Genomic DNA, 14605 nt, shown 5'->3' with positions numbered 1-14605 from the left:
TATGCACATGGTCGTGTGTGCATGTCTGTAAATGCCTTGGGTTGCTTGGCAGAAGGCCAACTAGTTTTATAACCACAGGGCGATGTCCAGTCTGATCATGTTAGAAGCCCACTCCAGAACTTTCTGGGGGCTTGCTGAGTGTCCCTGTTGGTAGACTCCAGGCATCTCAGGGTTGGATGAGTTCTCTGTTTACCTAACATAGCCTTTCCTACTGCGTGACTTCCTCTGGAAATCATCCAGCAACCAGCCACGTAGACCCCGTTTGATCCATCCATCCGTCTAGCGGTGAGAAGCTCCCTTCCTCCGGAGGCAGCCTATTCCTTGAATGATTCTTAAATAATTTTCTCTGGGGTAAGCCCACATCTGTATTTCCTCCCCTCCCTTCTGTAAGGAAGTCACTCCCAGCTGCCTAGCTCGGTCATGTTCCCCTGTTACATGCTCTCCTATGACCTGCACCTCCTCTGTGCGGAGTTTGTCAGCTCCACACGTGTGGCCATTTGGTTTGTCACTATTCCTGTGTTAGACTGTAAACTTCCTGAGGGCAGGGATTACAAGTGTTTGTTCACGTTGTATACGGAGTATCTAGCACGTGGCAGGGTCTCAAGAAATACTTGTCAAATAAAGGAGTCAGCTCTTATTTTTCCTTCTATTTATAAAGAATAAGCACAACCCCTTAAAACACCATGCTCCCCTCAACATCTTATTTTTTCCTGGGTAAGACATCTCAGCCTTCTCAATATTCCCGCCCACTGCATAGCTTTTAATTTGTTTATTATTGCAGTTGTTTTCCTTAGAGCAGGTTCTGGTGGGGCACCCAAAGCCGACCAGTCGTCCTGATGCACCCTGACCAGAGCAGGGTTGCAATAGGACCGTCTCATTCTTACAATAGAGCCTGAAATCCCCACTGATGGTTGACAACAACATTGCATTCTATTGATTCACATGATGCACTAAAATATTTTCTCTTTACTTTTCTATTTCTGATATCTACTGAATGTGTCAGCAGCTGACGCTATCAAGGTGTTTGACTTACTCAAATTCACTCTATTCCCAGTTTCCCTACACATCATATTGGTTTAAATAAATATCCTGCTTTTTATGTTTTTTATGTTGAAAGACTATGCGTGTGATCCCCGAGTAGCACAACCGAATGTCAACACATTACTGCTCTTCATCAGACAGTCTTAAAATGAAGAGGCTGCCTCTCTCTTTATTGCCAGGCAGACTTCTTCCCGAACGACTGAGGTCTTCCCCCACCGCAGCCTGGTCGCAGCACGGCGCTCCACTTGTTAGACGTTGGTCTTTGCGTGATATAGTCTCTTAGGAGCTCATGTGCAATAAATGCCATATATTTTGGTTTTCTGCATGTCCACTACCTGTCATTTCTGACCCGTTGCTTGTTTTGGACAGTGTTCTAGAGGACAGCACAGTTCACCAGTTTTCACGCCCCTGATGCATGCCAGTCTCCACTCCAGCAAAACTACCCCTTTCCGTGGGATTTGCAGTGGTAACTGAATGTCTGGATTAGGCACCTGCGCTCATGAATTCCTTCCCTGGAATACATTCAGCAACTGTCTAACCTCATCTCTCTCACAAACAACAGAGGCCTGGAACATTGTGCTCTTATTAATTAAAGGCACAGGGAGCTTGGGACCTGCCGCTCTGAGAGATTCCAGACCAGCAAGAGCCCGGGGGAATAGCTGACCCGAGAATGAATGCTCGCCAGCCCTTTCCCTTCTAGGGTGTGGAGCCAGCTGATTTCCTTTCATGTAAGGAGGACAGAAAGCTCCGAGATATAGATTTCCTCTCAGCCCTTATCATTGTATTTCCTGAGCATCACAGTCGGGGGTGTAAACACGCATGGCAGGGAGCCCTAAGTGATGCGGGATGTTTTTGCTCAACACCAGAACACAAAGCCAGCATCGTTGTCTCTGTCTGCTGCCATCTTCCCGGTCACCCCAGATGCTTCTGCAACATCTGCTGTGCCCTCACTCCATCGATTCTCCCCCAAATTTCATTTCTGATCGGACAGCTCCATCTGGACTTTTACATGTTTCCTCAAAATGAACACATCCAAAATCAGAGCCATCCACTTTCTCTGCAATTTTTTCCCCCCAAATTTCCTCTTTCTGTTAATACTGATCTGAGTTATCCGATTCTTCAGACTCAACACCTAAGGCATGCTTGACACCTCTTCCTCTGTTCTCACTGGTCCACACAGCCCATAGCCTGCAAGATTGAAATCCTCTTACTTGTGTCCCCACCTTAAACCTTTAATCCATTCCATACATTTAAATCTTTCAAAAGTGTGACCACTAGACCAGAAGACCCATAAAGACAGGGGCAGTTATTTTTGTGTTCATGGCTGTATTCCTGACACAGAGGACTGGGTCTGGGGCACTCAAAAGGGTTTCTTAAGTGATTTACAATGCTTCACAAATTTCTGTATCATGTTGCTGCAGGCTGACAAACTCCTTAGCTTGGTGCTCAAGGTTTTCCAGGATTTAGCCTTATTCTGTTTCTCACAATCAAAGCCGTTCTCCCAAATGCCAAGTCTAAGAATGAATAAAATTACTAAATAATTTGCTCCACTTAAAAGTAAGTGGGATTTCTTTTTTCTGCCAAAAAAGTCTTCCATGAAAGGCAAGAGCTTTAGAAGTCTACTGCCCAGATGTAGTGATGAGCATCAAAAAGGAAAAGGGAAAAAAATCATGGTACCACTTGGACCATTTGTAGCAGGGGCACAGTTTTAATTTGGAGATAATCCAGGATGTATTAAAATTGCCAGACTCTTTTCATGGTTTTCAAATAGTGAAGATTCTGTAATTTCGAATCGTTTAACAGGTCAGACTGACTTGGCATTTAATAGGAGGAAATTATGGCCAGTTGGGAGGCTTGCTCGTTCGCACACACTTTAGCTCCTCGAGTATGTACTTATTAAGTGATTCCCGGGCACTCTTTTCCATAGCAGAGATGATGCTTTTATTAAAGCTGCTTTTCTGGGCGTGCATGGTGGGGATGGAGGGCAAAATGAAAGAGGAGGAGAGAAAGGGAGCAGCGTAGAGGAGGGCGCCGTCCTCCGGCACAGCTGTTAGCTAATGAGCTGCGCTTCTGAATAACAAGGAACAGTCGCAGCGAATGAGGCAATTCAGCCTGGAGAGCCGGCTCCACAAAGGGGCAGGGAGCGCGGCTGCCCACTCGCCGTGTGGTCAGCGCACCAAGGACTCCTTACTCCGCACAGTGTCAGCTCGTGTGTGCCTGGCCGCTTAGGTGCACAAGACAGTCGTTGTCTTCACGTTTTCTCTCCCGTTTCTGTGGAACTGCTCCAGGGTTTGGGGAGCATCCCTCCTCCGCTGTTGTCTGTGCTGTTAGGGGGTTCCCTTGTGTGGTCTGGCCCTCAGAGATGGGAAGGCTCAGCGGCGCCCTGGTCCGGAGGAGCACACGTGCGGACACACTCAGGTGGGGGGAACAGTGCGAAGGGGAAGTGACACTCAACCTTCACCACTTTGACGAAGGCCACTGGCTGTCCACTCACTCATTCCATAAATAATGATCGGACACCAGAGGGGTCTTTTCTGAGCAATGTTTTCACGTAGGCCAGGTGTAGCTCTCACAGTTGATGTAAATGTTTCTTAGGGTGAGGGCACCAGGGCCATGCGGGTCAGAGAGAGTGACAGAGTGCCATGATTAGGGGTTGGAATGAGGGCTCGGGGAGCAAGGATTTTAGCCAATTCATCTCTTGCTGGGGCTGCTGCAGTATTTTTTTTTTTGCCCTACCTGGACTCAAACTTGCTTTCAGAAATTGCATTCAGAGTCTCTATCACAGGTGTGTGTGTGTCTCTGTGTGTGAAAGCTGGTGGTCATATGCAATTTGTTCACTCATTTATTGAACAGGTATTTCTGGAGCAGGCGCCACGTGCAGGTACTTGGCTGAGGCATGAGACCTGGTGTCTTCCTAAGGGCGCTAATCCTGCCGGGAAGACAGAGAACAGGCAGACGTGTGTGATGGGCCCTGCAAGTCGGACCTAGGGTGAGCCGAGAACGTGTAATACACACGGCGGGGGGGGGAGGGGGTAGGAGCGGGGAATAGGATTCATCGCTGAGGAGGTGACTAGATCATTCAGGAAGTTTTAGGCTGTTTCTTGATTTGGGACTTTTTTCTAGGGGCAGAAGGAATGAGGGAAAAGATTTGAAGCCAGAGAATTAGCTTCACCATATTTGGGTTTTTAAGAAGAACGTTCTGGGTTCTGTGAAGAGCGCTGGCTGGAAGAGGTAGCAGGGACTTCTGGTGGACTGGGTAGGTGGCCGTCACGGGATGTCAGGCTGTGACGACGTTTAGAGTCATTGTGCAATGTTAAGAGTTGAAGGTGTTAAGGAGATGTGTATATATATTGTTTGCAAGTAGTAGAGGACACTGGAAAGTGTTTGGATAAATTAGAGTTTGAATTCTACACATTGCCCTGTGTCCATGGTCATCCATCTCCAGGGAGGGCTGGGCAGGGCAGCCGGGACCAGACCAGCTCCCTTGCTCTTTGTCCCCGGGACCCTCCTGGGCTGCTGTGCAGTGGCCAGCCCTGCCCCAAATACCCATCCTCGGGTTTAATTGGTGACACCTCACCTGGAGAAGACGTCCAAAGGGACTGGGAACCTAAGCTTCTACACTGAGGCATTTAGAAATAGAATCTGTTTGAACCGCGGTTTGAATCAGACTCTGAAACCCGTCGAAGTTAAGGAAAGGTGCCACATAATCTTTTTTTTTTTTAATTTCCTGAAACTTACCAACAATTTGACATTTGTCATTGCAATCTAAAGGATTATGACTCTGATGAGTTCATCACAATTTTGAGGGCGCTTAAAAAATAATGCTTAACACTGGGAGACAAAAGAGGTCACTGAAAAAATAAAATTAAAGAGGGGAATGATCTGGTCTGATTTGTAAACTCCCCTCAAGGACTCCAAATGCAGTAGGAATATCTGAGAACTCCCTGAGTAGGAAGCGATCTCTGCCTGGTGTTATTAATGCTGCTCGTCTTTCTGACAAACTGTCATTGATTCCTTTTCCTGTTTTATTAATGTTAACGAGAAAGACAAGGAATAAGGTGCAAAGATACCTGTGCAATTTCCTGTAAAGACTGAAGAAATAACAAAAGGAAAATATTATTTGCCTTCAAAGCTCCCCAAGCTTTGGGAATAAAACCCAGAAAAGCAGAGTGAACGACAGAAGCCATGTCTCGGAGTCCTTTGTCACAGGTGCTGACAAACACAGACGCAGTATCCCAGAGGGGGACAAATGGCCAGACCAGAGAAAGAGAAAGATGGCTTTTTGTTTGTTCATTTTGTTTTGCTTTGTTTCTTCCTTCCAGACAAGTGAGCATCGCAGCCTCTGACCGCAGACGAGAGGACGTCCGCCTGGGAGGGAAGTTCCCCGTGTTTTCGCCACGATTGTCATAAAGGTACTTCTTTTCACTTTTCTCTAAATCCATGCCGCGTGACGACTGCAGTTATCGGAACAGCTCTCAGTGTGTCTTCCTGCCGTGTCGTGACACGGAGAGTTCCCGCTCTCCTCCCCGGTCGGGCCCTGCACCATCCGCTTGGCCGGTGCGCGGGGTTGGTCCTCACCGTGGCTCCTCAGACCGGCCTGTGCCCTGGGGCCTGGACCCCAGGTTCGCCCCCTCCCTTCTTTCTCTTCCAACCAACGTTTGCAGGCGTCTTGTGTCTCCTGCACACTTTAAATGTTGGGTCAGCAAGGTACAGCTGATGGTTTCCGAAAGCTGCCAGTCTGGAAGGAATTGAGATGGAGGCGTAAAGCAGCAGTCCCAGTGCGGCCTGGTGGGGACAGGACAAGGCCAGGCTGGGGTCGAGGAGGACAGAGCGCTGTGGGAGGCCATCCAAGGGGAGCCTGTGGCAGCGGGGGCAGCAGGGATGTCAGCCAAGCCTCAGAACAGGGGCGCTTTCTTCGCCGGGACGCGGCTGGCCCAGCCTGTGCGGCGCAGGATGGCTCAGCGCTGAGAAGCCGGTGCTGGCGCGGCCAGTGCATCTGGCGTGCGAGGCGGGAGGCGCCGTCAGCGGGGACGTGTGCGGTTCAGGGGGAGAGGAAGGACATCACGGTTACCTGGTCAAACCAGACAGCGTTACGTTAGCAAACGTCAGAGAAAGCGTCCAGGTGAGCCGGTCCTTAGGGCGGGAGAGAAGCAAGCAGGAAGAGAGGCCGAGCAGACGTGAGGGATGGTTTGTGTCAGTCTCTGCGTGAGGATGGGGACGGCGGAGGACGCGGCGGGGACCCCGGCAGCACTCAGAGCTTCCTGTACTGCCATGCATGCTTTTGAGCAAAAGCACACACAGCCACATAGCACTGAATACCAACAGGGCGAGGGCAGCCGGGAGGGAGCTCGGGGGGTGGGTGTCCACGAGGGGACTGAAGGCGTGAAGCTCGAGACGCGACTTCTGTGGAAAAAGGTTAACTTGCGTCCGGCAGCTGGAGAGAGCTTCCGGGCACTGCTCACCTGCAGCTGCTCTGTTGACTCGAGTGGTGGATCATGAATCTGTAGACCCACGCTCTTCCAAGTCTACTTCAGCTTAGCTGCTCACAAGGAAGCCCTAGGTTCCAGGCACCAGTGCTCACAGGGCAGGCACTCAGCCCCAGGGCTCAGCGAGCTCCAGGTGGCCTGGCCCCCAGATTTCCCTCCCTGCTCTTCCCTGCCCTGGGGGCTCGGCTGCCAGAGCGTTTGTAGAAGAGCCAGGGAACTGATGGGCATCCGTTGGGTGGCGCCCAGGTGGCCCCCAGGCTGATACTGGTTCCCTTGTGAGGACAGGATGGCTCTCGACTGTGGGAGGTGTAACATGGGGAAATAGCATCCCGACGTCTCACAGAGGAACTGACCCACACGTGGAGGGCAGCTGACGTCCAGGAGTGGCAGGAAGAACCACTACACAGGAGACCATGTCTGATTTATTGATTTATTCTCCAGGTGGGAGAGAGGTCTAACCCACGCCCCTGGGTCTTCCTGACCGGGAGCTGATGGCTGGTCTGGTCACAGAATAAAGGTGCCTGTGGGCGTGAGCATCGTTCAGACGTGCTTGCCTCCTGAGTTTCTGTCACGATTCCTGTTTCATAATTCTGTTCTGATTGAGGAAGATGTTTAAATAAATAGACAAAGAATTCATTTACATACTTTTTTGCATGTTGGAACACACATCCTTGATCAGATCTTGTGTCCCCCAAATGCCTGGCGCATAAAATGTGGGGACTTCGGTGTTGCGTGACCCTCTGCCCAGGAAGTAGCGTGGCTGGGAGCCTTTCTTGAAGTGTCTCCTACAGCAGGTGCCCTGGGACTCTGGCCGAGACCTGAGGGGATGGAGTTGAATGTAACAAATTCAAACCCAGTGCACATGGAGCTGTTAGCTTTCTCCCCAAACACATTACATCTCCCTCCTTCTTAGTCAAAAAGCTCCTCGGCTTTCCCCGGGGCTGTTGGGGAAACAGAAGTTAAAAGTGGCGGCTGCAGCCAGGGGCTCTCCAGCTGCCAGCAGTCAGCCTCCACAGTCCTTCCCCCAGGAACCTCCCGCTGACTGAACGAGCTGAGTACATGGAGCCGAGGCGGGATGCTGACCCTGGGGAGGGCGGGCAGATGCTCTGGAGGGATGATGGGTGAGTCCCAACCACCCACGCCTCCTCAAAGCGGCGGACAGCGCCACCCACCGACACACGCTTCCCTTTGGGGCAGATACCGAATTCTGTGTTTCCAGGCAGACCGCAGCTAAAAGCGGAGATAGGGACAAAGCAACCTTTTGTGAACAGAGAAAAGGTGTCTTGCTGGACCGTGTACCTGTTTCTCGTCTTCATAAATGATAAACGAGTGATTGTGACCTGCTGCTGTAACAGCCAGCACTACTGTGCAGCCACCGAGCGTCCCGAACCCTCAGAATGCCTCTCTTGTGCAGGATACGAGGGCACTGCAAGGCCCAAAGAAATGGTCCGGTCTCTGCAACTGAATGCAAATGCACGGGATGAAGTTCTGGGATTTTGCTCAATGTGTTTTCCTCTCTACAGTTACTCGTGATTTTTTTTTTTCCTACTGAGAGCTCTTCTGTTCTGTGAAGGCGAGACCTTGGGGTTAAAGGGAAGGGAAGGGCTGATGACCAGTTTTACATTTTAATCTCAGCTCTTGCTTTCAAATTAGACTTTAAAAATTCTATCATGAGACAACAGTATTCATTTAAGTAAATGAAAAGGTTTTCGTTTTTTAGAACTCGCAAAGCTGGCTTTACAATGAAGAACCATTAGAGCAGTCCAGCTGAGAAATTAAGAAGTGATGGGACTGGAAGAACACAATTTTGCAGGGCCTAATTTAGTATTAATAGACTAGATACTGACCCTCAGTGGCTCCTAGGCTCACAAGAAGAAAAGCAATCAGACATTGTGGTTCCTCCTGATGGGAGAAAACTCCGTAACCACGGTGTGTTCTTGGGAAACCAACCAACCAACCAACCAATGATTGAATCTGATAAAGGCCGTGGGTCCAGCTTCCAATTTTTAGAAAATAAAGTGGGGGGAGGAGCATGGTAAACAATGTTTTTGAGGTGCAATCAGCAAAATCCAGACTGTGGGACAATCAAAAGATCCAGTCTGGTTTCTCCAGCAGACAGATAGAAAAGGGACAAAGAGAGACGAAGAGAGAAATTTTGATGAAAGAGACACAAGGGGCGGGGCGTGAACAATGGCACCATGTAGGTATTATTTAGAATCCAGTTCTAAATAAGCTCTAAAAACATGATTTTTATGAAACAATTAGAAACAAGAGGAACAGATATTTGATGATAATAAGAAGTAATAGTTACTCTCGTTTTGGGGATGGATGTGTTTTGATGTGTTCTTAGGGTCATGTTAAAAAATGAGTTATCTTTTTGAGAAAAATACAACTGAATATTTAACAGACAAAATATGTACTGAAAAAATTTATAGATAAAATTATACTATGTGTGAAATTTGCTTCAAAATAATGTAGGGGGCAGAAAGTGGATGGGGGTGTTGTTGAACCAAGATTGGCTGTGAGTTGATGATTATTGTACTCGGGCGACAGGTACATGGAGGGGGAGGCTGTTATACTTCTCTGTTTGCTTTTTGTAGAACTCTGAGGTTCTCCATAACAAAAAAGAAGTCTTAACAAATAAAGTCACTGATACAATAAAATGTATACTGTGTTACAAAGACAAAGCAAGCTTCCATCCTGATGTTCAAGAGAATCCCTATTTCCAGCTCCTTCGTCGGCTGTAGCAATGACATACTCGATGGTCTTTTGCTTAGGAGAGCCTTACTCATTTCAAGATGCTGGAAGGCTTCGTTCCTCTAACAGAGACATCAGAGTCATCCCAGACGGCTAGTTACTGCTAGGGTGTTGTTACATGTCTGTGAAAGAAGTCAGTAAACTAAATTCTTTCCTGTAGACATTCTCATTTCATTTGGAATCAACGGCCCTGGCTCACAACATGCATAAAACTCTAGGGCAGGTCTCAATATGCTGATTTGACGGTGGGGGTGGGGGTGGGGGGTGGTTTGCCCACTTCAATCCCTGGGAATAACCCATTCCTAGATTTAAAATGGCTTTACCTAACAGCGCAAAGGAAAATCTATAAGCCTTACCCTTTTCATTGGTTTTTAACACACTCTCATTAAATCTTACAACAGCTTTAAAAATCTTTGTTAAAAGCTGTTCAAGGAGAAAGATAAATTTAAAGAGTGTGTCAGTTATCTCATAAAAAAATAAAGGCTACGAGTAGATCTTTGTGGGTTATTTTTGCTTGTTTATATCTCACATTTTTGTCTGGGAATCACTCCACTAATTATGCAGATTAAGTACTAAGGTAGTACCTTACCTGGAGAAAAATTATTTTGTTCGACTCTCTTCTCAAATTTAGGATGTTTAAGGTCAGTGAATTCAGCGTGTTCAGGATTAGCAGGAAAGGTTCCATTTTGCTGCCTGACGACAAATCTGTTTGGCTGCCTGTAACCAAGGCCTCTGTCTAGCAGCAGGAGGTTGAGAATAGAACAGGTTATCAATGCAGGTGGTGAACCTGCTTTCCCGGAAAACCTTTGTGAGCACCGGGAAGTACCATGTGTCTGCCGTGATTGATGTAGCCCTTCAGCGCTGAGCCTTCCAACAGGAGAGCAATCTAGTTTCTTGCCAGAGGGAAGCCCTGACTGATGTGGACCCCTGGTGTGATCTGTCCCTGGGGAAGTGCCGTAGGACGTCGGCACTGATGCTCGCAGTCAGAGGGGAGCGGAGCACCAGAAGGAAGCAATCCTTCTGAGTGGGACGCTGCCCTTTCCTGCCTCGGGTCAGATTGTTCCCTCTGCACCGGTCTCTGCCATCACGGGGCCACCCTGTGCTCTAATGGGCCACTGCTGTCTGTTCCCTTGTCATAGAAACAGACCAATAAGCATTGTATTTATGAGTTGGTTTTGTTGAGTGAAGGAACTAACTTAGTTCTCAGAAATTTTAGGAACAACAACAAAAAGGTTTATCAAAGTATTTCACATGGTACTATGTTCTGTGAAATTCCGTGTTTGACTCTCTTGGGAAGGACACAGGGAAGACCCCATTCAATTGTCTCGGGTTCATTCCATCAACAATATGGACATGAGAGGAGGGGGTACTGGTTAGACCCACAGGGAATAGGATGTAGGTGTGGAGGGTATGGGGCACTGGCCCCCCTCAGGCTTGTATGCTGATGTGTATACCTGTGCATGCACCTTTCTCTCTGTGTTCCTTCCTCACTGCACCTACATCTTCCACACCCTCTTGCAGCAACAGATCCAGGGATTCAACAATCACGCCCTCACTGAGTATCGGGAGGCTGGAGGAAAGCCAGGCTGTATCTTTGCTGCATCCTCTCTTGTGCTGGCAAGTGTGGTCCTGCAGGTGTTGGTGCTTTTCCTACCAGACATGCCAGTGGCCAGGTACCAGTTTCATACATGATGTGAGGTTGATATGGGCATCCAGTCTCTGCTGATTCTGGTCTAGCAGTGCCGTTCTGGGCAGCACATGGACTATGCACCCCAGCATCTGACCCCGCTCCCATCTGACTGGCAGAGACAGCAGCTCTCCTGCAAGGTCAGTTGTGCAGTATTGTATTTGCTACCCCCAGATGTGTAATGCACACCCTGACTTAGGATGTAAACAGCTTCTAAAAATGACAAATATTAATTTTGATGCTGTAGGAAGATTTCTTTGTTTGCAAAGTATGCATGTTTAATTTATCTGTTTGTGTCCCAGTTTATTTTCACATCCATCATTGAGTTTTTTGATACAGATTATTTTCTCTCTAAGGAAATGCCGTTGTGTTTTGCATGTCTTTGATCCTTGTGTAACTAGAGAACTGGTTCTGGATTGGCTGTTAAAACCAAGCATCTTTCAACTATGTAAGCCCCTCATTGATGTCCCACTCATTCCACAATTTAGATGCCACACAGTCACAAGAGCTGCCACTCCAGGTGGGCAACAAAACAAAACAAAAGCAAGCACTTTGACGAGAGGATACTTAAAACAGGTGATTGTAGCAGGCACTGATCAGGGAATGCTGTTAGTGTCTCCAAGTAAAATTGAGAGAGAAAAGAATTGTCATGTAACATGGGGATTTAATTCTTTTTTTTTAACATTTTTTATTGATTTATAATCATTTTACAATGTTGTGTCAAATTCCAGTGTTCAGCACAATTTTTCAGTCATTCATGGACATATACACACTCATTGTCACATTTTTTTCTCTGTGATTTATCATAACATTTTGTGTATATTTCCCTGTGCTATACAGTGTAATCTTGTTTATCTGTTCTACAATTTTGAAATCCCAGTCTATCCCTTCCCACCCTCTACCCCCCTGGTAACCACAAGTCTATATTCTCTGTCCATGAGTCTATTTCTGTCCTGTATTTATGCTTTGTTTTTGTTTGTTTGTTTGTTTTTGTTTTTGTTTTTTAGATTCCACATATGAGCGATCTCATATGGTATTTTTCTTTCTCTTTCTGGCTTACTTCACTTAGAATGACATTCTCTAGGAGCATCCATGTTGCTGCAAATGGCGTTATGTTGTCGGTTTTTATGGCTGAGTAGTATTCCACTGTATAAATATACCACCTCTTCTTTATCCAGTCACCTGTTGATGGACATTTAGGCTGTTTCCATGTTTTGGCTATTGTAAATAGTGCTGCTATGAACATTGGAATGCAGATGTCAACCTGAAGTAGATTTCCTTCTGGATACAAGCCCAGGAGTGGGATTCCTGGGTCATATGGTAAGTCTATTCCTAGTCTTTTGAGGAATCTCCACACTGTTTTCCATAGTGGCTGCACCAAACTGCATTCCCACCAGCAGTGTAGGGGGGTTCCCCTTTCTCCACAGCCTCTCCAGCATTTGTCATTTTTGGATTTTTGAATGACGGCCATTCTGACTGGTGTGAGGTGATACCTCATTGTAGTTTTGATTTGCATTTCTCTGATAATTAGTGATATTGAGCATTTTTTCATGTGCTTTTTGATCATCTGTATGTCTTCCTTGGAGAATTGCTTGTTTAGGTCTTCTGCCCATTTTTGGATTGGGTTGTTTATTTTTTTCTTATTGAGTCGTATGAGCTGCTTATATATTTTGGAGCTCAAGCCTTTGTCGGTTTCACTTGCAAAAATTTTCTCCCATTCCGTAGGTTTTCTTCTTGTTTTATTTCTGGTTTCCTTTGCTCTGCAGAAGCTTGTAAGTTTCATTAGGTCCCATTTGTTTATTCTTGCTTTTATTTCTTCTAGGAGAAAATTTTTGAAATGTATGTCAGATAATGTTTTGCCTATGTTTTCCTCTAGGAGGTTTATTGTATCTTGTCTTATGTTTAAGTCTTTAATCCATTTTGAGTTGATTTTTGTATATGGTGTAGGGATTTAATTCTTGTATTCAAGAATTGTATTAAAGTGTATTAAAATAAAATAATGAAATTTTGTCTTAGAATCTAGAGGCAACTACGCACCACACGCCTCTCTCTGAGTGTCCTGGTGCCCCGCATGGATCGTCATCGAAATCACCTCTGTTCTCAGGGAGCTGGCTCACTGAGAGCCTACCTTTCCGGGAGGCGGGGGAAAGAGGGAAGACGGGAATGAAAGGTGGCTAATAGGATACCAGAACAAAGCAGGTTGAAAAGGAGCACATTTTGTTGTATCAGAAAAAAAAAAAATCCCTTTGAAAGTCAACTTGTATATTCAACTCATAGTCAAAACTGGGTTACCCTAGTCAGACTTCACATGCGTTCTTCCCTGGCACCTCGGGTTAGGGAAAAAGAGGACAAAGTATCCTTGCAGGATAAAGACATTGGTGAGCTGCTGAGCAGGGTTTTTTTTTTTTTTTAAATCGATCTTGACTCTGGTTGTAAAATGGTTATGAGTGAACCTCTGTGCCTGCCATCGTAATAAGAGTTTAACAGGTGTCACTGAGTCCAAGCTCAGACTGCTCGCTGCATGACAGGCCAATAAGTTGAGAGATGAGTTGTTGGGGCGAGGAATAGCAACTTTATTCAGAAAGCTAGCCAGCTAGAAAAATGTCCAAGATCGAGGCCGGCAGGTAGATCTTGTCCTTACGCCCCTTCTCCGGGCTCGCGGGGGCCGCCATCTGGCTGTGTGCTCGCATCCCCGCTTCTTTGCACATGTCTGGAGACGGAGAGAGAGATCTCTCTTCTCTTGTTCTTGTAAGGCCACTGGTCCTGTCAGATAAGGCCCTGCTGTTGTGAACTCATTTAACCATAGTTACCTCCTAAAAGCCTTGACTCCAGACACAGTCATGTTGGGGGTTGGAGTTTCAACACACGAATTCTGGGAAGGACACAGGTCAGTCCACAGCTCTGACTGACATGGACGCCCCTGCTACCACTCCCAGCCCTGATCAAAGGAGGGTGCTTCATGGTTAGGCAGTATTTCCCCCTGGCCTGGATTTTGGTAAAAGTGGAAACTTTATTGGAGATAAATTAAGGAGAAGAAGTCAAAAGGTCTCCTGCTTGGTTAGAACAGAAGAGGGATTGGGAAAAAAAAAAAAGAGGAGAGGGCTGACTTTCTATTTTAGGGGGCTCACGAGTTGGAGGTCACCAGCATATCACAGACCTGCTCTCACCCTCAGGAGGAAAGACTGTCACAGCCACCCCGACCCTGGTGGGTGACAGCCCTCCCACTGGCCGTCTGTTGTCCTTTGGTAAGTCAACGCTGATTGTCACTCGTTGTAACTGTGAGGTGGTTGAATCCTGAAATTCTCCTCTGGCCACTGGAATAGAGTGTCCTCACAGAACAGAAGGGTGACTGTGGTGCTGTTTATCGTCCAAAGATCTCAGGTTCAAGTCTTGTTCTTCCAGGGAAATGCTGAAAAGTACCTGAGATGAGGTGACCAGGTAAAGGGTTGTTTTCAGTGTCCATCTGATGGCTGCACACCCTGGGGAAGCCCCTGGCACATTGTGCTTTCTCCGGTGGCCGTGATGGGGCAGCTGGAGTTAGGGGTGTGTCTCCACTGTCTATCAGTATGTTTTGATTTGCCTGTAGGACAAACCTTGTGTTCTGGGCCTGGGGGCAACATAGTCAAAGGAAACA

The 14605-nt window shown here is 47.0% G+C and overlaps 1 long non-coding RNA gene across 2 annotated transcripts in view; it reads left to right on the top strand.

Annotated features, from left to right (window-relative positions):
• LOC140690146 (uncharacterized) overlaps positions 1-14605 on the top strand; it is a 242317-nt gene that overhangs the window by 87621 nt on the left and 140091 nt on the right. Inside the window, exons 2-3 of one of the 2 annotated variants that reach the window (XR_012065331.1) lie at positions 3895-4030; positions 5364-5453. This is a non-coding gene — a long non-coding RNA (uncharacterized lncRNA). The remainder of the gene's footprint in view (positions 1-3894; positions 4031-5363; positions 5454-14605) is intronic. The other variant, XR_012065330.1, reaches the window with a different exon arrangement.

The sequence above is a fragment of the Vicugna pacos genome, chromosome 29, assembly GCF_048564905.1.
Source record: "Vicugna pacos chromosome 29, VicPac4, whole genome shotgun sequence".
NCBI classification, from domain to species: Eukaryota; Metazoa; Chordata; class Mammalia; order Artiodactyla; family Camelidae; genus Vicugna; species Vicugna pacos.
This window is presented reverse-complemented; position numbering and strand designations above follow the sequence as displayed.